Source organism: Heptranchias perlo, chromosome 28, assembly GCF_035084215.1.
Source record: "Heptranchias perlo isolate sHepPer1 chromosome 28, sHepPer1.hap1, whole genome shotgun sequence".
Classification (NCBI taxonomy): domain Eukaryota; kingdom Metazoa; phylum Chordata; class Chondrichthyes; order Hexanchiformes; family Hexanchidae; genus Heptranchias; species Heptranchias perlo.
In genome coordinates, this window is record NC_090352.1 from 22,136,814 (window position 1) to 22,159,632 (window position 22,819).

The 22,819-nt window shown below is 41.3% G+C and overlaps 1 long non-coding RNA gene across 4 annotated transcripts in view; it reads left to right on the top strand.

Annotated features, from left to right (window-relative positions):
- LOC137344923 (uncharacterized) overlaps positions 1 to 22,819 on the top strand; it is a 104,007-nt gene that overhangs the window by 46,932 nt on the left and 34,256 nt on the right. For 3 of the 4 annotated variants that reach the window (XR_010968496.1, XR_010968494.1, XR_010968495.1), the window contains exon 2: positions 21,342 to 21,450. The exons of the other annotated variant lie outside the window; for it this stretch is intronic. This is a non-coding gene — a long non-coding RNA (uncharacterized lncRNA). The remainder of the gene's footprint in view (positions 1 to 21,341; positions 21,451 to 22,819) is intronic. 4 annotated transcript variants of the gene reach the window in all.

The following is a 22,819-nucleotide window of genomic DNA, read 5'->3' on the forward strand; positions in this document are numbered from 1 at the left end:
CTTTGATAAATTGACGAACCCACAAGCACTTGTGAAGTTAGAAGGTTCCCTTGGAAGATGTCGATATGTAGCAGTGTATGCAATAAACATGAGCAGATAGTGTGGTATTATTAGTTTAACTGTGTTAACATGAAATGCACTCCTCAAATAAAATACTGTTGAGTCATTGTTGAAAATATGACTGAAAATATGTATCTTAGCATGTAAACTTTATTTCTGGGAAAATGAAATGGTGTTTGCTTTCTCAATTTTAATTTTTTAAGTGACCTTTCAGAACAAATTACGCATTGATGAAGCTGCATTAAAATACCATACTGTTCAAACAGAGTAAAGGGGCTGCTTTGAGCAGTGTCACTATAAAAGATCCTAGGGAGTTTACTTAAATGAAGCTGTCTCCCAGCTGAATCACAGAATCAGTGCTTCAAATTTTGAAACTCAAGACCACAATAATGCTGAAAAGGAATCCTTTGCTAAATAGGCTTGAACAAAACTCGGAGTTTTTTTTTAATGTCAAACTTGACCAGGTGTTAGCTCGCTCTTGTTTTTCAAAGCAAGCATGTTTTGAATACTTTTTAAAAAATTGTTTTAATGTTTGTAAGATATTTCATTGGCAACATTTCTTCTTAGTTTTATACTTCAAATTTATAGAATAGTTGTGTTCTAAGAAATGTTTAATTGTTAACTTAAAATTGTGTTCGAGGCATTGTTTTGCATAAGAACAGCCTGTGCTGCAGACGTTGTCCTGATCATCGCTGGCAACTGTGTACTCCTTTCTGTCTGAGTTAATTATGGCTTTTTAACTTGAATTGGTCAGTCCTGTGACTATTTGTTCAGATATGCCTGTGCTAATAGGTACAACCTAAAGTGGACCTAAAAATTCCAGTAATTAACAGTATTACTTTCAAACTTAAGTGTTAGCCCTGTGATTGCTGTCTTATCTCTTTGACACTTGTAATGCTGAGTATTACGAAGTACAGTCAGGTTGTACGGTTCTGTGCTTTTTTAAAAAAAAAATCCAAAAATTTGGACCTTAATGCACACTTAGGCAGGTGAAGAAAATCTTTGCAGTTTAATTTGCTTCCACCTGTAAGGTCCAGGGTACTTTTGGACTTGTCAGTTCTTTAAAAAAAATAAAGGCTTCTTGCTCAAGTCTGATTGACATAGAACATGCTTAATGCTGTAGTTGATGAGCTGAGTTTGAACTAATAAAAGTCGGATTAACCAAACTGCAGTATAAATCTTTTGACATTGACTTTGAATTATCAGTTATAAGTTCAAGTTCTAGTAATAATTAATTTCTCAGTTGGACTGTTGGGAGGAGATGGAATGGTTCATGTTGCCTGCCCTAAAAGATTACATCTTCCAGTATTGGATATGATGATTACTTGATTCATTTGTTATACTTCCTGGCTTGAGGCAAGATTCTGAGAAGTGAGCAGCTATAAAAAGGAGCAAAATCTGGGAACTATCAATATTTCTGACCTAATTAGCTTTAACACTTCAGAATAGTAGTACAATTTCATAAGAAACTAATGCAGTGTGCAGCTATGCTGATGGTGGAGCAAGGTTTTTTAGACTTTATCTTTTGCAAAAAAATTGAATTTCATTGTTTCTACAAAATATGAACATACTGAAGTCCTGAGGAAGGGTTTTAGACCTGAAACATCGACTGACTGACTTCTGTTTTTCATAGATGCTGCCGGACCTGCTGAGTATTTCCAGCTTTTTTCTGGTTTTGTTTTCAGATTTTCAGCATCTGCAGTACTTTGCTTTTTGAATATACTGAAGTCAGATTTCTCCATGTTTTGAAATCCTTGTTTGTGGTCAACTTCCAGTAATTGAATATTTACAGGTGTTGCCTGGACCATTTTAATTATTGGTTTGATGTTCTGTACTGCACTTTGCAGTAAAGATTTCATGCTTGTTTTGAAAATCTTCATTTTTTTTAAAGCTTAATATAGAATTTTTGCATTGGAATGCTGGTGTGAAATGTGTAAAAATAAAGTGGGAAAAGAACAAAATGCTAAAATTAGCACATGAACTATTCTGTAATACTCATTGCTTTGGGGAAGGGAGTAATTATCTTTAGATATGAAGACTGAGGTACAAATACACATCAGCCTACATCAATTTTCAGATAGCTTTCTTGTGCTACTGGGTAACTTGTAATACAGTTTTTAATTCACATTTTTAATCTGAAGGTAAGTCATGCTTGATTTGTTTTGGTTGCTAACCCTCTAAATACTGGATGACTTAAAACCTACTATGACTTTGGTAAAACCTCAGCACATATAAAGGAAGGAGGGAATCCTCTTTCCTTCCATCAACCCCCTATGATCCAGCCGAGATTAACTATACTGTACACAACATAAGTATTGGTCATGCTTCAGATTCAAAGTTGTGCATCCTAATTATTGAACTGCTACGTACTTTAAGACCTTTAACAGGCTATATAATTGAATCATTTTATAAAAACCACAATTGAATACATATATACAATAGCAATTTTTCCTACTTCGAAGGGGCAAATCCCTTAACGTTTGAGCCAGTAACTGGAACCATATGATTATTCTCAAGAAGCTTTTCTCAGGCTGGAGTAGTTTCTGAACAAGGAGATTCAGTAGCAGTGGAGATATCTGAAGTGAAACGCTGACCAGAGCAGCTTGTGCGTGTGCAGTAAAAGTCAGGCTGTAACTAACAGGAAGTCTCATGCCCCTGCTCCCACGAGACTTCCGCTGCCTTTCGTTACTATAGAGAAATCCTAAGTGGCCAACCATGTCTGGGTGAATTTAAAAGTGTTCAAATGCAAATTTGCGATCCTTGCTATTTGCCCATACAGGACATCACAACTGAGCTCAATTGTCAATAGGTGGACTTTCCTAGGGGTCACTAGATGGCAATCAGAAGCGGGAACCCTGCCTTTTTCTCCCCCAATGTGTAGCATAGGAGTCCATCGCCCCACTTCCTTTCACCCCATCATTGACAGCTGTGCCTTCATTTGTCTAGGCCCCACGCTAAACTCCTCCACCTCCCTTTCCTCCGTTGAGACCCTCCTTAAAACCCACTTCGTTGACCAAGCTTTTGGTCACCATTCCTACTATCATCTTCTTTGGCTTAGCATCCATTTTTTGATTACACCTCTGTGAAGCACCTTGGGATATTTTTCTACATTAACACCATTTATATAGTACTTTTAATGTGCAGAGTCCAATTGCTGCCATTCTAACGCTACTCCAGTTGTGATCAGCTAAATCAGAAGAGACTGGAAATCAAACCTGGGGCTATCCAGGGCTACATGATTTAAACATCTCATTAGATGGTACTTTTTTTTCACATATCCATCAAGAGAGCTGGAAAATCAATTTTCCAGTCATCTACAAAGTAAAAATCATCCCACTGGAAATAAATTTTCCAGTGGGATGATTTTTACTTTGTAGATGGCTGAGCATAATTTATAAGATCACGACTGGAACACTGTCCTAAAAGTTGATATTCATTAAGACAAAGCTCTCAAGTTTACACCAGAAACACCTGCCACAACTATGCTTCAACAATGTGTATCAAATCAAAAATTCTGTGCACTAATTGGCAACAAAACTCTACATATGCCTTCTGCTGCCCATGGAACACTCTGTTCTGTTGCTTGGAACTTTGTCCCAGCTATAGAGAAACTAAAGCATAGTTAATCATTCTTTGCTGGAGTATGCATTGCACCCTTCAAAAGCTCTAGGGGTCGATTCTTGTCTCTGATGCATATCAGTCGGGTGGTGGGCAGGGTGACTGCTCTGCCCGCTCGATGACTGCAAGAGGCCCAATCAATTTTAATGACCCGGCCTCATTTAAATTTGAGTTCCGAGCAGCCAGCACTAATTCCACTGCTATAATAGGCAACTCATCATTTGGGAGGGCAGGAAATCTCAGTCCTGCCACTTCTTAAAGGGGAGCTTTCATTGATGGTGTGTGGAAAACGTATATCTAAAACAACAGGCACAGTGCTGACGGCTAGAGCACCCCAATTTTCAGATCCGGCTGTGGAGATGCTTACTGTACAAGTCAGGGCCAGGAAGGTTGTCCTGTTTCCCTCAGATGGCAGACCGATGCCATGCCTAATAAGTCGTTGCAGGGAGAATAGTGGCTGATCCGGTCAGAGCCACAGCATCATTCCCAGAACCTAGCTGCCTTGCGGGGAAACATTTTAATGACCTTACCAGAACAGCCAGCCTAAAATTCCTCTTAACATCTCTCTCTCTGAACACAACCTTGGAACAGCACACTTTCCCCCCAGCACTATCAATCCCCCCTTCCCCCGCTGCACAAATCTCTCCTCCAATCACAATGGAATACTTGATTACACCTCCTGCTTAACACTCACACAGTCAACACCTCTTCCTGCCCTCAAAACTGGCAAACATTTTGCTTTCAGTTTGTTTGGACTGGGACTATTTCTCATATTTAAGTTCTTTTGATGTTTCACACTGTATACATTTTCTTTCATCCGACAATTTGCTCCTCTTCTACACATTTGCCGCTTCTTTCGGTATGCACATTGTGCCAAGGTGCCTCACACATATTCACAGCCCTCTCACAAGGCAAGGACCAATCTACTCTCCCTCCCGCTCTTCTCCCTCTCACCCCTCCCCTTTCTTCCCTCTTCTCTTTTCTCCCCCCACCCCCCACTTTCTGTGTGCTTTGTCTCCTCCCTTGGAGCTTGCTGCTGCTTTTCACTGCTTTGGGAGTGGATCATGAAGGGCTGAGATGAGCGAGAGGGGAAAAAAAAGGTAGTACTGAATGGTGGTGGAGAGAAAAACAGTTGTTAACTGGGGCATGGTAGGGGGAGAGCATGAACCCCAAAAAATCCCAAACACAATGCACCAAAGACCTTTTTGGAGGTTGGGTTGGGGGGAGGGGAGAGAGGAAAAAGGCAGGCAGCAGGCCTTGTAAAAATAGTCTGGGCCTTCAAAAAAGATAATGGCATGTGGGAAGGGAAAACCCAAGCAGGGAGGGAGCGAGCCTGTATAAAATTAACTCAAGTGCTGCAAGTGATATGACAGGGCTAGGAGCTTGATGGGTCACATCACATGATACACTCCTGCCAATGATGGATAAGTATATAAATAAAGATCAGTGGCGCAGCTCCACCTAAATGGGAGGTTTAGCTATGAGGACTGAATCATCACTGTTGAAATAAGAAAACTGAAGCAAATACCATGACTGGCAGATTGACAAAATCATGTCACAAAGTAAATGTTTTTTTTTCTGATGTTGTATACTGCTTCATAGGAGAATATACCTTTTTTATTCATTCATGGGATGTGGGCGTCGCTGGTATCCAAGTAATACAAGTGAGAACCAGGCTGAATATAGAAAGTATAGAGGAGATGTGAAAAAGAAAATAAGAGGGGCAAAGAGAGAGTGTTGGTATAGACTGGTGGCTAACGTAAAAGGGATTCCAAAAGTCTTCTATAGGCATATTTTTTTTGTTGAAAAAGATGTTAAATATATATATAAATAGTAAACGGGTAGTACAAGGAGGGGTGGTGCCGATTGAGGACCAAAAAGAAGATCTCAGCATGGGGGCAGAGGGCATAACTGAGGTACTAGATGAGTACTTTGCATCTGTCTTTATCAAGGAAGAAGATGCTGCCAAAGTCACAGTAAAAGGGGAGGTAGTTGAGATAACGGGTACGGTAGCGTAGTGGTTATGTTACTGGGCTAGTAATCCAGAGGCCTGGACTAAAATCCAGAGTCACGAGTTCAAATCCCGCCACGGCGGCTGGCGAATTTAAATTCAATTAATTAAATAAAAATCTGGAATTAAAATACTAGTATCAGTAATGATAGCCATGAAACTATCGGATTGTCGTAAAAACCCATCTGGTTCACTAATGTCCTTTAGGGAAGGAAACCTGCCGTCCTTACCCGGTCTGGCCTATATGTGACTCCAGACCCACAGCAATGTGGTTGATTCTTAATTGCCCTCTGAAATGGCCTAGCAAGCCACTCAGTTGTAAAAATCTCGCTAGGGATGGGCAATAAATGCCGGCCTTGCCAGCGACGCCCACATCCCGTGAACGAATTTTTAAAAAAAAATACTGGATGGGGTAAAAATTGATAGAGGAGGTATTAGAAAGGTTGGCTGTGTTTAAAGTAGATAAGTCACCCAGGCCAGATGGGATGTACCCTAGGTTGCTGATTTAAGTAAGGGTGGAAATTGCAGAGGTGATGGCCATAATCTTCCAATCCTCCTTAGATACTGGGGGGTGGTGCTAGAGGACCGGAGAATTGCAAATGTTGCACCCCTGTTCAAAAAAGGGATTAAGGATAAACTCGACAGGCTTAACCTCAGTGGTGGGGAAGCTTTTAGAAACAATAATCTGCGACAAAATTAATAGTCACTAGGACAAGTGTGGATTAATAAAGGAAAGCCAGTAAGGATTTGTTAAAGGCAAATGGTGTTTAACTAACTTAATTGAGTTTTTTGTTGAGCTAACAGAGAGGGTTGATGAGGGCAATGTGGTTGATGTTGTGTATATGGACTTTCAAAAGGCGTTTGATAAAGTGCCACATAATAGGTTTGTCAGCAAAATTGGAGTCCATGGAGTAAAAGGAGCAGTGGCAGCATGGATTCAAAATTGGCTAAGTGACAGGAAACAGAGTAGTGGTGAACGGTTGTTTTTCAGACTGGAGGAAGGTATACAGTTGGACACGGGTGTATTTCTTAAAGAATAGGAGCTGTTAGTTCTTAGAGTGATAAAGACAAGGGTTTTTTTGGTCAGGATGGAAATTTTAGGCCCAATAGATCACGAACATCATTGAACCTGAAGCTGTGGAGCAAATAAGAAAATGGTTGTCTTGTTTGTCACTCCAGGGCAATTAACCCACAGGAAGTCCAAGCAGAATGTATACAGTGGTGTTCCCCAGGGGTCGGTACTAGGACCACTGGTTTTTTTGATATATATTAATGACTTGGACTTGGGTGTACAGGGCACAATTTCAAAATTTGCAGATGACACAAAACTTGGAAGTGTAGTGAGCAGTGAGGAGGATAGTGATGGACTTCAAGAGGACATGGACAGGCTGGTGGAATGGACGGACACATGACAGATGACACATGAGATGTGCAAAATGATACATTTTGGCAGGAAGAACGAGGAGAGGCAATTATAAACTAAATGGTACACTTCTAAATGGGGTGCAGGAACAGAGAGATCTGGGGGTATATGTGCACAAATCTTTGAAGGTGGCAGGGCAGGTTGAGAAAGCGGTTAGAAAAGCATTTGGGATGCTGAGCTTTATAAATAAAGGCATAGAGTACAAAAGCAAGGAAGTTACATTGAACCTTTATAAAACACTGGTTCAGCCACAACTGGAGTATTGTGTCCAATTCTGGGCATCGCACTTTAGGAAGGATGTGGAGGCTTTGGAGAGGGTGCAGAAAAGATTTACTAGAATGGTTCCACGGATGAGGGACTTCAGTTACATGGATGGTATGGAGAAGCTGGGGTTGTTCTCCTTGGAGCAGAGACGGTTGAGAGGTGATTTGATAGAAATGGTCAAAATCATGACCGGTTCAGATAAAGCAAATAAAGAGAAACTGTTCCCATTGGCGGTAGGGTCGAGAACCAAGGGACACAGATTTAAGGTGATTGGCAAAAGAACCAAAAGTGACGTGAGGAAAAACTTTTTTACGCAGCGAGTAGTTATGATCTGGAATGTATTGAATGAAAGGGTGGAAGCAGATTCAATCGTGGCTTTCAAAAAGGAATTGGATAAATATTTGAAGGAAAAAAATTTGCAGGGCTATGGGGAAAGAGCAGGGGAATGGGACTAACTGGATTGCTCTTACAAAGAGCCGGCGTGGGCTCGATGGGCTGAATGGCCTCCTTCTGTGCTGTAATGATTCCATTACCTTCTGTAGACTTGTATTAAACATGTGATTCTTAGAAGGCTTACCATGAAATATCAAATTGCACTGGGGTCTGTAGATTTGACCATCCTACCTGAGCTGGGATTGTAAATTTAGGACACCAGACATGGGAACATTCTGAGGAATATCAGTATCTCCGGCAGATGAAATGTTTTAGCTGTGATGTACCCAACTTTACATTCGTGCCTGGCCACATTGCAATACAACTTCTCAGCAACATTTCCCCCGGGGGGGTTGGGTAGGGGAGCATTAATTATATCCAGGAAATCTATCAACTGGAAAAAGCAATAACAACCTTTAGGGGGTCTCTGGGAGAGGGGAACCAATGTAAAATAGTCATCAATCTAATAGGGACAGAACAGCAATTAAAATTATTTAACTTTGCCAAATCACCTTTTCTCCAAAAAAAATTTCACCCCTGATTATCTGCATTTAATATTTGGCAATCACAAACTGACTGGCGTATGTGCCACATTCTCCCAGGGCAGAACGTGTTGGTGATAATCCAAGGTAGATCAGCAACTCTTGTTTAGGTCCAGTCCTTGTAATGGTATATTTTACAAATGCCCCACACACTGGTATAACTAATATTGGATTCATCCCACCAGCATTCCAATTTAATCAAGATTGGTCTATTGAGGGAGAATTTGCCCATTCTTTCCCTGCTAGTTGCAGTTTCAATTGCCATTATGGGTTACAATTAGCCTGAATGACAAGGTGCAATTTCTTAATGGGTGTGGAGTGTTTCAGTGAAAGAAAAACTCCTCAGGCTTACAATTAGCCAATGGCACACTGAACCACAAAGAGTAACACTGCAAAACCTGTAGAGTATGTAACACCATATCCTGCACAATATGCACAAAATGTTGCATCAAATTCCAATACATAATCTATAGTTAGTCAGAGTATCAGTGACACGGAGATACATTAACACTACTTTAGTTAACAATCTCTATGATAAAGCAAGTTCCAACATCACAACATTAATACCATCTCGAGTACTAAGAATCACAGTAAAGTAATTTGATATTTACTGTTAATTGATAGCCTAAATCATCATAGGCACAACAGTATTTCAAGTATATTGTAATGTCCGCTTGAGGTAGATTTTGCTTGTTAACAGTATAAGAATGGTTTAGTAAGGTTAGGTTTACAGCCTGTATTTAACACATCACTGGTAAATTCCAGTATTTGGCTATCCATTGGTGACATAAGCATAAGATATACAACCATGTTACAATGTTATCTGCTGTAGTATTGGGAAGTTCTGACTTTCCCTGGGATGCCCAGGCATCCTTTGGGGTTGCCCGTGGCAAGTCATTATCCATGGCCATTGTCTTCTTTCTTCAGTCATCATTATCTTGTCCTAATTTTGGCTAACCTTGTTTGTACATTATTTCTCTACTGTTGTGCATTTTTCCCTCTGTGGTCAGACACTTAAGCTATTAACTGATACTGTGATCCATATGTAGTTTTACTTTGTTTGATTAAACACATCTCTTAACCTTCCAACATCCAGTCAACAATTTCTTGGCTTTTGAAGACCTGCTTCATAAAAAAAGCTGTTAGTTACTTTAACCTTCTAACCCACCCAACAGCTTTCTTCCTAAAATCTTTTAATTTGAGCAGCAGGCACATGGGAACACCACCTGCACGTTCCCCTCCAAGTCACACACCATCCCGACTTGGAAATCTATCGCCGTTCCTTCATCGTCGCTGGGTCAAAATCCTGGAACTCCCTTCCTAACAGCACTGTGGGAGAACCTTCACCACACGGACTGCAGCGGTTCAAGAAGGCGGCTCACCACCACCTTCTCGAGGGCAATTAAGGATGGGCAATAAATGCCGGCCTCGCCAGCGACGCCCACATCCCATGAACGAATAAATTTTAAAAAAACATGACCTTAAATACTTCCAATTCTACCAAGGAAATCCCATTTAAAGGGATATAACCATTAGTTGCTAACCAAGATAATCAAATGAACCTTTTCCATAGTGTCATTCAATTGAATGGAGAAGTGTCAAATTATAATTACAAGATTTTAATAGCTTGATTTTAAAAAAGCCTCCAATTAAGTGTTACTCCTTTCTGCTGTTCAGCACTTAGACCATAAGGAAGTTAGGTTTCTAATAATTATTCAAGGTTCTTTCAGGGATGTTAACTTCAATTATTCATAGGCTGCTTTTCCCCCTCCCCTCACTGCAAACAGACCTTAAGAATGGATAGGAGAGACAGACCTCACATTCAACTGCTTCCCCCCCCACCCCGTTCTGCCAAGCCCTAGGTTCCCCTCCACGGCAGTGTCAGATCAGAGGACCCCTACTCCAGCAGTATCAAACTCCAGCATCACCTGCCTTCCCAAAGTCCCAGTGCAGCTTAACTCCCACTCCTGTCTCTTCCGCCTCCTTCCCCATGCTGCTTAATACTAGTTACCTACTGGTACATCTTGCATACAGTCTTGCTGTGTGTGCTCAACTATAAAATAGTAAGAGATGGAAACTAAATATATAGGCAATGGCAACAAAAACAACTTGTGTTTTCATTGCAAGTTCAACTCAAAAACTTGCTAAGACAGTTCATAAAAGGAGACAGCAAAAATAGGTGCTGAGCAAAAGAGAGAGAGAGATTAGGATAAAAAGTTTAGCTGAAGAAATGGGTCTTGAGGGTTTTCATTAGATAGGGGAGTGGGTTTCATGAAGTGGGCCAAGTGGCTGAAAGGATAAAAATATATATTTAAAAAGGCCCATTAGCACTACATGCAGTCGTGGCAGCAGTGTGGTCCAGAAGAGCCATGCAGTCCTAACTGCAGAGGAGTCTGGGAAATCAAGTGTGAGTAGAGTTCCAGCCATTGAAAAGAGATCAGTAAAAATACAGAACAAGCTGGGTTAGGGGATGGGCCATGTGCTCTCTAAATGGGCTAAAAACAAATAAAGCTCCAGATAGTATTTACCCCAAGTGCTGAGAGAGGTTAGGGAGGGAATTTGTGAGGCATTGATTACCTTCACAAGCTTCCTAAGGAGCTGTTTAAAATTTTTTAGGCCTCTTTCTTTGGCCCTTTCCAGTCCTTGGCTGACCACTTTCTGGAGAGGTAGGATACTGCTCCAATTTCCATCTCTTCAGGGTTCCACTCTGGATTATGCCACCCTGAATATTCAGAAGACTTCATCCCTAGGATTTGGGACAATGTCAAAGAAAGTCTAAAGCAGTGGATGGAAGTCCTGCCCCTTCGATAGGGCCCATGAAATTTTTAGGCCAATTTAACAAGGTTTGTAACATATCAACAATAATAGTGCATACATCCTCTGGGTTAGATAGAACCAACCCTGCCACTGTCACCAGTCTCTGTCCCAGCCTCAATCCCAGTATCACCTTCACTCCCGGCATCAGCCCCAGGACTGCCTCCACCAATCTTGAGTTTCAGATTTTTATCATTCCCAGTTGCCAGATAACCAGCAAATCGACATTGTCCCATTCCTGCTTCAACTCAAGCCTCATGTCCTCTTCCAGTTCCAGTTCCTCACCTGATTGCATCGTTTCCTTCCCCATGTTCCATTCCCCACTCGACTGTCCCAATTTAATTGTGAGCAGAACCATGGGAGATCTAGTTATTGAGAAAAAAATGTTCTTGGGATATGATTGCATGAGAAGAAAGAATGAAGAAATACAAGTTTATTAAAGGATTCTGAAAGCTCAACAAATTAGAGACTTCAGCTGTAAATCTTGGAAGAAATCATAGAGCAGTGGGTGGTTTTTTTTCCCAACATAGTTCTTTATTTAAAAATATGTGACATTTTAATGAAACAGAGAAAAATTTTAATTACAACAATTACAACAATGTATTGTTAAAGGGTCACTTTGCCTAAAATACTTCAAAAGAAGCAAGAACATAAATCTATAGTTCAAAATATGTAATAATGACATTCCGAGCAGCAATACAAAATAGGAACCAGACTTCTTGTTATTATATTTGTCCACACACACAAATTTAAATGCTGATTCTGTAACTTGCCTTGTGCACTACAACTGGAAAAAGGATAGTAGTTGCAGTGCTCAGATTTTCTTTTCTTCTGCCTCAGTACAGATGCAGGAATGAAGAGGTCTAATTTGAAAGATGGTTAACTGTCTTCTAGTCAACAGTAGCTTTGTTTTCTACACAACAGTTTTACTAATAAATAAAATTATGCTGAAAAGTGAAGTGAATATCGAAGCTGTGTTTGGAATCTGAACTGGTCTGATTGGAATGAGACACTATCTCAAAGAAGCTTGCTGTTTTGAAAAACAAAAGTGATTTCCAGAACATGAGTTATAGTCAGATCCAGGTAGATAGGTTAACAATTTTCTTTACTCTAAGAATCCTCAGTGAAGTTAGTCCCTAAAGGGGTTTGAGGCCATAGCACAAAGCTGACCATAATTGGCACTAGTTGGCAGTCTCTGAGCCCACAAGGATGTCTGTTGTGGGAAATAAAATTGGCATGGTAAGGGGTGCTCTTCTTAAATTAATATTGAAGCACATTGAGTTAGAGCTGAGCAAAGGTTTTATACTGTGCCTAACTCTGCTGTTCTTGGCCCAGAATCAGTTGATGTAGACAATAAAAATGTTATACTTCATCCTGTTCAGCACAAACTTATGGTGGGAGTGGGTAACTGAGGTGTATTTTCCCAGATTCCCTTTGACACATACGTAGTGTCATTTAGAAAGCTGTGGCAAAAGTTTTGTGAGCTGATATCAACAGATGAAAGTAAGTGACAGCAGAAAGCAGGTAGCTATAAAAATGGATGTTTTAAGTTCCTTGGAGGTTTGGAAAAGGGAGGAATACATTCTTATTTCCTGCTTAAGATTCTTCCACCTCCTCTCGCCTCCCTTTCTGCCCCGCCAACCCCCCCCTCCCCCCCCGATCCAGCTTCAGGTTCATCCCAGAATATAATTTTTTCATGCTTCTCTCTCAAGGAATACTAGCGGTTTTTGTTTTGTAGAAAGGACTTTGAGCATAAGTTTAGAAAAATCCTGACTAGAAAGAACCAATGGTTCTGGTGATAGAAGGTAAGACTTCCATTCAAAAAAATTCATGCTTGAGTTTTTACTGGTCCCCATCATTGAAACTGCATCCTGTAAGAATGTTACCACTGGATTGGACCTCTGTCACTGGTTAAATTTCATTTCTGGGAGTACAGAAGGCTCCACTTGACATGGAAACCTGTAATGATGTGCAATGCATAATATCTGTCGGTCAATAAGGAGAGGCACCATTGATAACTAGAGCGAAGCCAACGCCCACACTATCTTGACGTCCTGGGTGATTAAAGAGAGCTGGATTGGCTGAAAGTAAGAATATAATGGTGGTGGGAAATGGCAAATGAAAAGCCGGAGGCTGGTCTGCTTTATGCAAATGACTTCTTTAAATAAAGAGAAACTTATCATTTTGAAAATCTACTAAAATAATGAATCGCAGGGCGACTGTAATCTAATTTTGAGATTCAGAGGAGGTGAAAATTGCAAGAATGAGAAGAAAGTCCTCAGAATCACTGTTAAATTATAATTTGAAAGTACTTCCTCTTACTAGCTATTTTAATATATTGATGCAACACTTTTTCATTATGGAAGCTGTGTGAGCTAAAGGAAGAGGTGCATGAATTTCCTTTCTGCACCATTGATTGTGGTTTTCCCGGTAGATTAAAAATTTTGGATGAATCTAGTATTGGCAAAAGTGGCAGTTTCCATTGATGAGGTCATGTAAATACCATTTTAACTTCACAAAGTACCCTCAGACAGTATAATCAAAGGTGTATTGACTGTGTTGATGTTGTTACTGTGGGCTCGTAGACTAAAAACCTGAAGCTGGTTACTTGGAAATGTTATGTTCACTATATACACATGTTAATGCTATTCCATTTTATTCTCTGTATTTTCCACTTGGAATAATTTATAGAGGCTTTGCTGAGTGGTAAATCTGGGACATAAAAGTAGTAGCTGCTACTTCCTATAGGCTACGACCAACTTCTGTGCTGTGGTAATAACCTGAATTTATAAAGTTTTTCAGCAATGACTCACTCGGGCCATTACCAGATGTTAGGGAAAGGGAAGAATATAAATTAGGCCTTTGATTTCTGCTCACAAGAAATCCAGTCAATGATAATCTAACATGGTTGTTGTTTGAAAGAAAATTAACTCTTACACTAATAAAATAAACCCACATTTACAGCCTTTAGATTTTAACTCTTGGACAAATAATATGGTTCATAAGCCATATAGGCAGTAAAATAGAGTAAATGGAGGAAGATCTGATAGATTAGATTAAATGGCAAAGATGCCTCCAGTTTTAATTGTTTTGACTTGTTTGGCCGTTAAATTGAGTTACTGCTCTTGCTTAAATTTGTGGACTTTCCCACTGAAGACCCTTTATGACAATGCAAACACTCAGGGAGAGAAAGATTACTCAAAGCTATAATATACATCTGGTGACATTCAGAATCCTTTCCTCTAGAGGCCTCGGTAACTTTGTGAGCTAAAGGGAGCTTCAAGCTGTTTTCTGAATGGACTGTAAGTCTGCTGATTTGAGTTAGTTAAGGAAATCTGAATTTTACTCTAGTTTAGATGGTAATCTTTCTGTTAAGAATTTGCGGCCTTGGATCCATTAGCAGATTTTCTTGTCCTATACGTTCACCATGCTATTTGGCAATAACACAGCAATACAAGTTTGCACTCCAGCTTTTCCTCTGGCCCTTGACGGCAGCAGAAAAGAAATATACCAATACTATAAAATAAATCATACCAATTAGATGACATTTGATGGAAATGTGTATGGCTAGGTTCTCAACGCATAGATATAATTCACTTTCCTTGAAACAGGGATTAGCTTCTGATATATAGTCTTAAAAGCAGCTTAAATTTGGCTTTTATGGTTTATTTCAATCCCTCTGTTAAATTGCAGCCTTGTAGGAGTATGTGTGTGTTTCCCATAAAGGCTCCATGTTAAAATGCTAAATTAAAGTAGCTGATCTGTTTTCTATTTTGAAACTGCATATTGTTTTTATTACATGCTGCAGCTCATGGATTCCAAGAGGAGAATGGATAGGAAATGTGTAAACATCTCATTTGCCTGTAAAGCAATGAAGTGACTGATAAAGTCACTAAATTAGAAAAATGAGACCTACCTAGTATAATTAAAATTATAACCATATTACATACAACTGTCTTTTTGCCTCTGCAAAACTGTATAACTTCAGTTAACCCAAGATCAGGTTGGCTCCCTTTATAGTTCGAGTGTAGAATAATCTTGTAAAACACCCACTCCTTTTATCCCATGACATAGAACTGAACAGTCAAAAACCATAACATATATCTATAGGTTTAAAAAATGGCTGCAACACATCTGGAGTTCAAATGACTGTGTAAATTGCAAAAGGTTTCTATTTGGCATCACTCAGTCCTCTTTGAGAGTACTTAAACCATTTTAGTATAATTGTAAACAATTTTACAACACCAAGTTATAGTCCAACAATTTTATTTTTAATCCCACAAGCTTTCGGAGGCTTCCTCCTTCCTCAGGTGAACCGTTCACCTGAGGAAGGAGGAAGCCTCCGAAAGCTTGTGGGATTAAAAATAAAATTGTTGGACTATAACTTGGTGTTGTAAAATTGTTTACAATTGTCAACCCCAGTCCATCACCGGCATCTCCACATCATTTTAGTATACACTAGGTATTATTTATTCTTACAATTTTCCTTTTGCACGGAAAACGTTACTAGTTATCGTAATAGAGTTTTAATTCAAAAGCATTTCAGAAGTATGTTTATACACGAGCATTGTGCATCATAGGATGGTGGAAGATGGATCTGTACTTGCAATTCCACTAATGGTGCATTCCTGATCCCAATCAGGCAATCTAGGGGAGATGCAAAGGAGAGGTGAGGTCCTTTCCCTTCCCCTTCCAGCGAGGGTAGGAATTGGAGGGTGATTTTAAGTGGTTTTGGCAGATATCTGGAATCAGATAAAGCTATAAGAACAGTACACGACATTAAGGAGAGAGGGAAGCATTTCATAACACAAAAGTCTAACTTTAATCACTGTCCAGAACTTCGAGCAAGTTCTAAACACTGTCTAGAACTTCCACACTTTCTATTCTACAGACCAAAAATGACCTGACCAGCGTAGGATAAATACAGTGAACAAACTCTAGATGATTTTCCAACTCTGCCATTGAGGAAGTTAACTTGCCTCTTTTTTTATCCTGGAAAAATGTGCATGTGAAACAAATGAATGCAATAATATTGGACAAACAATGATGGACTGTATTGCTTCTGAAGTAGAACATTAGTATATTGTTGTGCTTGTTCTCCATTCCCTCAGCTTCACAGAACAGTGTACGTTCACATTGCATATTCCACATAATGATCATCATTGCTGGACTGGCAATGTATGAACAGCCAATGCAAATATCCTTATTACTGTTGCCAGTTCATGTTTAATAATTAGGCTGCATGCTAAACCAAATTCCAGATGTGTAAGTGAATATCACAATGAAATTTGCATTTTCGCTGTGGGTGTTTCTTTTAATTTAATTGAATGAGAGGCGATCTTATTGAAACATATAAGATTGTGAAGGGGCTTGATCGGGTGGATGCGGTAAGGATGTTCCCAAGGATCGGTGAAACTAGAACTAGGGGGCATAATCTTAGAATAAGGGGCTGCTCTTTCAAAACTGAGATGAGGAGAAACTTCTTCACTCAGAGGGTGGTGGGTCTGTGGAATTTGCTGCCCCAGGAAGCTGTGGAAGCGACATCATTAAATAAATTTAAAACAGAAATCGACAGTTTTCTAGAAGTAAAGGAAATTAGGGGTTACGGGGAGCGGGCAGGAAATTGGACATGAATTTAGATTTGAGGTTAGGATCAGATCAGCCATGATCTTATTGAATGGCGGAGCAGGCTCGAGGGGCCGATTGGCCTACTCCTGCTCCTATTTCTTATGTTCTTATGTTCTTATTTTCTCCATTCTACACACACCGGCTTGAGTGGAAAGCTGACATGCTCATAAGGCTGATTCTGAAAGAAGCCTAACAAACTGTTAGGAGAAGCATCAGATCTCCCTTGGGTTTTTCCAGCCCTCGCTATGAGGAAGAACCTAACTTTCACTCATCACTTCACCATAAAAAAAAATTCTGAGATTGGTGACTTAGCAAGTGAGGCTATGTGGCCATAAATCTACATGCAATCATCCTGTGAGTGATTGATATTCATGCATCAATGCATGAATATACCACCTAGCCTCATGCTCCTCTTAAGATGTGATCTTGTGATAAATTTATTCACAACTATTCTTGTGAAATTTGTTGAGAATTCTGTTAAGATTTGCAGCAAAAAAGATAATGGCCCAGATTTTGCTGTCAAAATAATGGCGAGTTTAATGCATACACCGTTATAAATCGTCCAGCAACTTGAGGTGAGGAAGAGTTACCCTGTGAATTGCAAATCTCCATAAGTTGCTCGACCATTTGCGTTGCTCCATTAGCCTCGCGAAAATGACAGCTCATCCTCAACCTCCCTGTGAATTTCATGAAATTGTTGCATTTGCACATTAATTGCCAATTAAACTCATCACAGAAAGTTAGGGCTGGAATTTAGTAGCATAAGTAACTTTTTAATGATGAGATTTATGTTCCTGCAATGTCACTCAACCTCTCCGGCCCAAAAAGGGAACAATTTAAACTGTGGAGTCTCATTCCACAAATTTTAAAAAATATATTCGTTCATGGGATGTGGGCATCGCTGGCGAGGCCGGCATTTATTGCCCATCCCTAATTGCCCTTGAGAAGGTGGTGGTGAGCCGCCTTCTTGAACCGCTGCAGTCCGTCTGGTGAAGATTCTCCCACAGTGCTGTTAGGAAGGGAGTTCCAGGATTTTGACCCAGCGACGATGAAGGAACGGCGATATATTTCCAAGTCGGGATGGTGTGTGACTTGGAGGGGAACATGCAGGTGGTGTTGTTCCCATGCGCCTGCTGCTCTTGTCCTTCTAGGTGGTAGAGGTCGCGGGTTTGGGAGGTGCTGTCGAAGAAGCCTTGGCGAGTTGCTGCAGTGCATCCTGTGGATGGTACACACTGCAGCCACAGTGCGCCGGTGGTGAAGGGAGTGAATGTTGAGGGTGGTGGATGGGGTGCCAATCAAGCGGGCTGCTTTGTCCTGGATGGTGTCGAGCTTCTTGAGTGTTGTTGGAGCTGCACTCATCCAGGCAAGTGGAGAGTATTACACTCCTGACTTGTGCCTTGATGGTGGAAAAGCTTTGGGGAGTCAGGAGGTGAGTCACTCGCCGCAGAATACCCAGCCTCTGACCTGCTCTTGTAGCCACAGTATTTATGTGGCTGGTCCAGTTAAGTTTCTGGTCAATGGTGACCCCCATGATGTTGATGGTGGGGGATTCGGCGATGGTAATGCCGTTGAATGTCAAGGGGAGGTGGTTAGACCCTCTCTTGTTGGAGATGGTCATTGCCTGGCACTTGTCTGGCACGAATGTTAGTTGCCACTTATGAGCCCAAGCCTGAATGTTGTCCAGGTCTTGAAGCAGTCCGAGCCGGGATGCAGCATTATCTGAGGGGTTGTGAATGGAACTGAACACTGTGCAATCATCAGCGAACATCCCCATTTCTGACCTTATGATGGAGGGAAGGTCATTGATGAAGCAGCTGAAGATGGTTGGGCCTAGGACACTGCCCTGAGGAACTCCTGCAGCAATGCCCTGGGGCTGAGATGATTGGCCTCCAACAACCACTACCATCATCCTTTGTGCTAGGTATGACTCCAGCCACTGGAGAGTTTTCCCCCTGATTCCCATTGACTTCAATTTTACTAGGGCTCCTTGGTGCCACACTCGGTCAAATGCTGCCTTGATGTCAAGGGCAGTTACTCTCACCTCACCTCTGGAATTCAGCTCTTTTGTCCATATTTGGACCAAGGCTGTAATGAGGTCTGGAGCCGAGTGGTCCTGGCGGAACCCAAACTGAGCATCGGTGAGCAGGTTATTGGTGTGTAAGTGCCGCTTGATAGCACTGTCGACGACACCTTCCATCACTTTGCTGATGATTGAGAGTAGACTGATGGGGCGGTAATTGGCCGGATTGGATTAGTCCTGCTTTTTGTGGACAGGACATACCTGGACAATTTTCCACATTGTCGGGTAGATGCCAGTGTTGTAGCTGTACTGGAACAGCTTGGCTAGAGGCGCAGCTAGTTCTGGAGCAGAAGTCTTCAGTACTATAGCCGGGATGTTGTCAGGTCCCATAGCCTTTGCTGTATCCAGTGCACTCAGCCGTTTCTTGATATCACGTGGAGTGAATCGAATTGGCTGAAGACTGGCTTCTGTGATGGTGGGGATTTCGGGAGGAGGCTGAAATGGATCATGCACTCAGCACTTCTGGCTGAAGATGTTTGCAAACGCTTCAGCCTTGTCTTTTTCACTCACGTGCTGGACTCCGCCATCAATGAAGATGGGGATGTTTACAGAGCCTCCTCCTCCCGTTACTTGTTTAATTGTCCGCCACCATTCACGACTGGATGTGGCAGGACTGCAGAGCTTTGATCTGATCCGCTGGTTGTGGAATCGCTTAGCTCTGTCTTTGGAATGTTGCTTCCGCTGTTTAGCATGCATGTAGTCCTGAGTTGTAGCTTCACCAGGTTGGCACCTCATTTTTAGGTACGCCTGGTGCTGCTCCCGGCATGCTCTTCTACACTCCTCATTGAACTAGGGTTGATCCCCTGGCTTGTTGGTAATGGTAGAGTGAGGAATATGCCGGGCCATGAGGTTATTGATTGTGCTGGAATACAATTCTGCTGCTGCTGATGGCCCACAGCGCCTCATGGATGCCCAGTTTTGAGCTGCGAGATCTGTTCTGAATCTTTCCCATTTAGCACGGTGGTAGTGCCACACATCACGTTGGATGGTGTCCTCAGTGCAAGGACGGGACTTCGTCTCCACGAGGACTGTGCGGTGGTCACTCCACCAATACTGTCATGGACAGATGCATTTGCGACACGTGGTTTGGTGAGGACGAGGTCAAGTAAGCTTTTCCCTCGTGTTGGTTCGCTCACCACCTGCCGCAGGCCCAGTCTGGCAGCTATGTCCTTCAGGACTCGGCCAGCTCGGTCAGTAGTGGTGCTACCGAGCCACTCTTGGTGATGGACATTGAAGTCCCCCACCCAGAGTTAGAGATGTTTAAAATTTTACATTTTTACATTTTTTTATTGTTTTTCTGTCTCTTTTCTCTCTCTTAATCCAAACGTTCTTTCCCTCTCTTTATTTCTGTTTCTGTACCTGATTTGACTCTAATTCACCCTATTTCTGTCTCCATCATTCCTCTGTTTCTTTCTCAATCCTTAAAACTCATTGGTTAAAGAGATAAAATGGTGGATTCATCGTTCACCAAGGTCTCAGATGCCCCTTTTCCCTCGCTGCACCGTTATCAGCTCACACTTGCAGCAACTTGCAGGGCAAAGAGTTTTCAAGCTGAAGGGCGAGGGAAGAAGTGTAACTAACTGGGCACACTGCAAGATGCCCCGCTCCTGCAAAATCTGGGCCGTTATTTTAGCACTATTCTGCATTTCACCTGATGTTTAACTAAGGACTGTTAATACATGCTGTATGTTTTTGTCGTGATCATTTATTTGTTATGAGTTGCAGTTTTTAAAAAAACTTTTGTTCAGATTACTAATCTGCTGTACACTCTGTTCTCATGACATCGGACGTCCTTACACAGTTCCTGTAGTTTAAACAACTCCAATTCCAATAAGTTGACAGCAATGTCATCACATCCTGAAGAAACATTTTGTCTGCACTGGAAGATTTTTAACCCTTTGGAGTTGATTTTTACAGAAAAGTTAATTTACTGGACACATTCTGTGCATTCCCATAAATTAACCACTGGACATGTGCTTCTTCCCTCTTCTTTCTCTCTCTCTCTCTCTTTTCCCTTTGATGGGGGTGACTCTCACTAGTGTTATAGTTCCACGGATGTTGGAAGCTCGCTAGTAAATTGGCCAAGTGACTATTCTTCACAGCTCTGATTTTGTGAGATTGCCCAAATCAGAGCTACGCTCGTCCGTGGTGCAGACACACCTGTGCTGGCAGTGGGAGGGCTAACCTCGCTGAATTTTAAAATGCAAATTTCCCCCCACCCTTTCATTCCATTTGCTCTAAGAACATTGAAAACATCAGGTCAGTAGCTCGATTGGCTGGAGGTGCAAAATTTGACAAGGCCTCCGCTCATAAAGGACAGCTGCTTGCCATTAATGGGCAGCCACTTGTTTTGTCAATTAACTGCCATTGCTGAGAAGAGGTATAGCATAATTTCATTTGAAAATGTTTGCAATAGAAGCAGTGGGAATTCTTTTTGGAACCAACAGTCATCCTCCCGTTGCATCACAGGTTTGAACTGCATGAATGGATTTTGCAGTGAAGGTGAATTGCAGTCTTCCCAAGCCTTTGGACCTTGAAGCAAATGCAGAAGAAACTCAGTGACATTAGAAGTGCCAAGGTAAGTGTATCTCCGTATATAGACATGCTTACTATTCAGGAATAGAGGCATAGGATAAATCAGAATGTTCAGCTGCTGTGTCCTCAATGAGATAACATGTCGATCACTTAGCCTCTTTTCTCAACGCTTGTATCAATTCGCAAAAGCTTTAGGGTGCCGTTCTAGTTGGCTACAAAAACATTCCACATAACATTTTGTAGTTCAGCTCAAAATGTGTAATTCCAGCACAAACAGCATGCAAGCTATTTTTCAGTGTCCTCACTCAGAGAGGAAGGTGGGAACAGGATGGTGTTTGAGCTGCTCATGCAGATGCTAACCTCTTCAGAACTTGTGTGCTTCCAGGCTAAGGTAGCGCACAGCCACCTAGAGAGGGCCAGGACAGGCAGTGAATCAGCAACAGCGAAGTAGCTGATCCAATATAGAGAGATGGCTCTAGGCGTTTTTGGTCATGAATCTATGGCAGGTATTGGCAAGGATGAGTTTGGAGCTTGGTGCTGCTCGCCACTGAGTAACATCCATTCATTATTATCCTTCCTACCCTAACTCACATTCTGAATCATGATGGCATGGGCAAACTTTGCCTGGAGGCGCATGACACACAGAATGACTTATGATCTTGGCTCATTTTGAAGGCATTGTCTCAGAGATGCATTGCAGCTCTTCTTCCTTTTCTCTTCCTACAGATGAATAGTTCTGAACAAATTGCACCGAGGACTCTCATATAATTAGTGCATATAATTAAACGTCTTGAATGTAGCACATGTCCATAGGGTCACATCTCTGTAGGGCAAAAACCCCTAACGGACGCAGATAACCGTAGTCTGTTAAATGAACCATTCGGATAAGCTCAAATATTTGATTCACTAAACATGCACCAGGATTACAATGGAAACAATATTTTTGCAAAGACGCAATGAAGGGGCGTTCCCTCAAACAAATCCATTAACCAAACTGCATGCAATGTTGCAAATAACACTTGCATGTAGTTGACAGTGAAGCCAATGGTGTTTGTGTTTTAAAATAATGATTTATTTAAAAAAGGCCACCCAGGAGAGCAGTCAAAAAACACATTTTTCACAGTTTGTCTACATTGCCGCAATGACCAAAAAGCGCCACTGATCTTGTGATCTTTTAATAGATGCAAATCTTTCACCTGGCTGTTAGCTAAAAGGTCAAATTTTCATTAAATTCCTTCCAAAAATGTATTTCCTTTCTCTGAACTTTTCCCAAGATAATGGACCATCTCTTGCCCCCCCCACCCCACCCTCCCCCAAGTTCTGGAAAGCAGGTTTTTTTGGGTCCAAAAATAATTGCCTTTAAATTTCCCATTTTATACTTGAAATAAAAATGTCCTCCATAGTTCTACAGA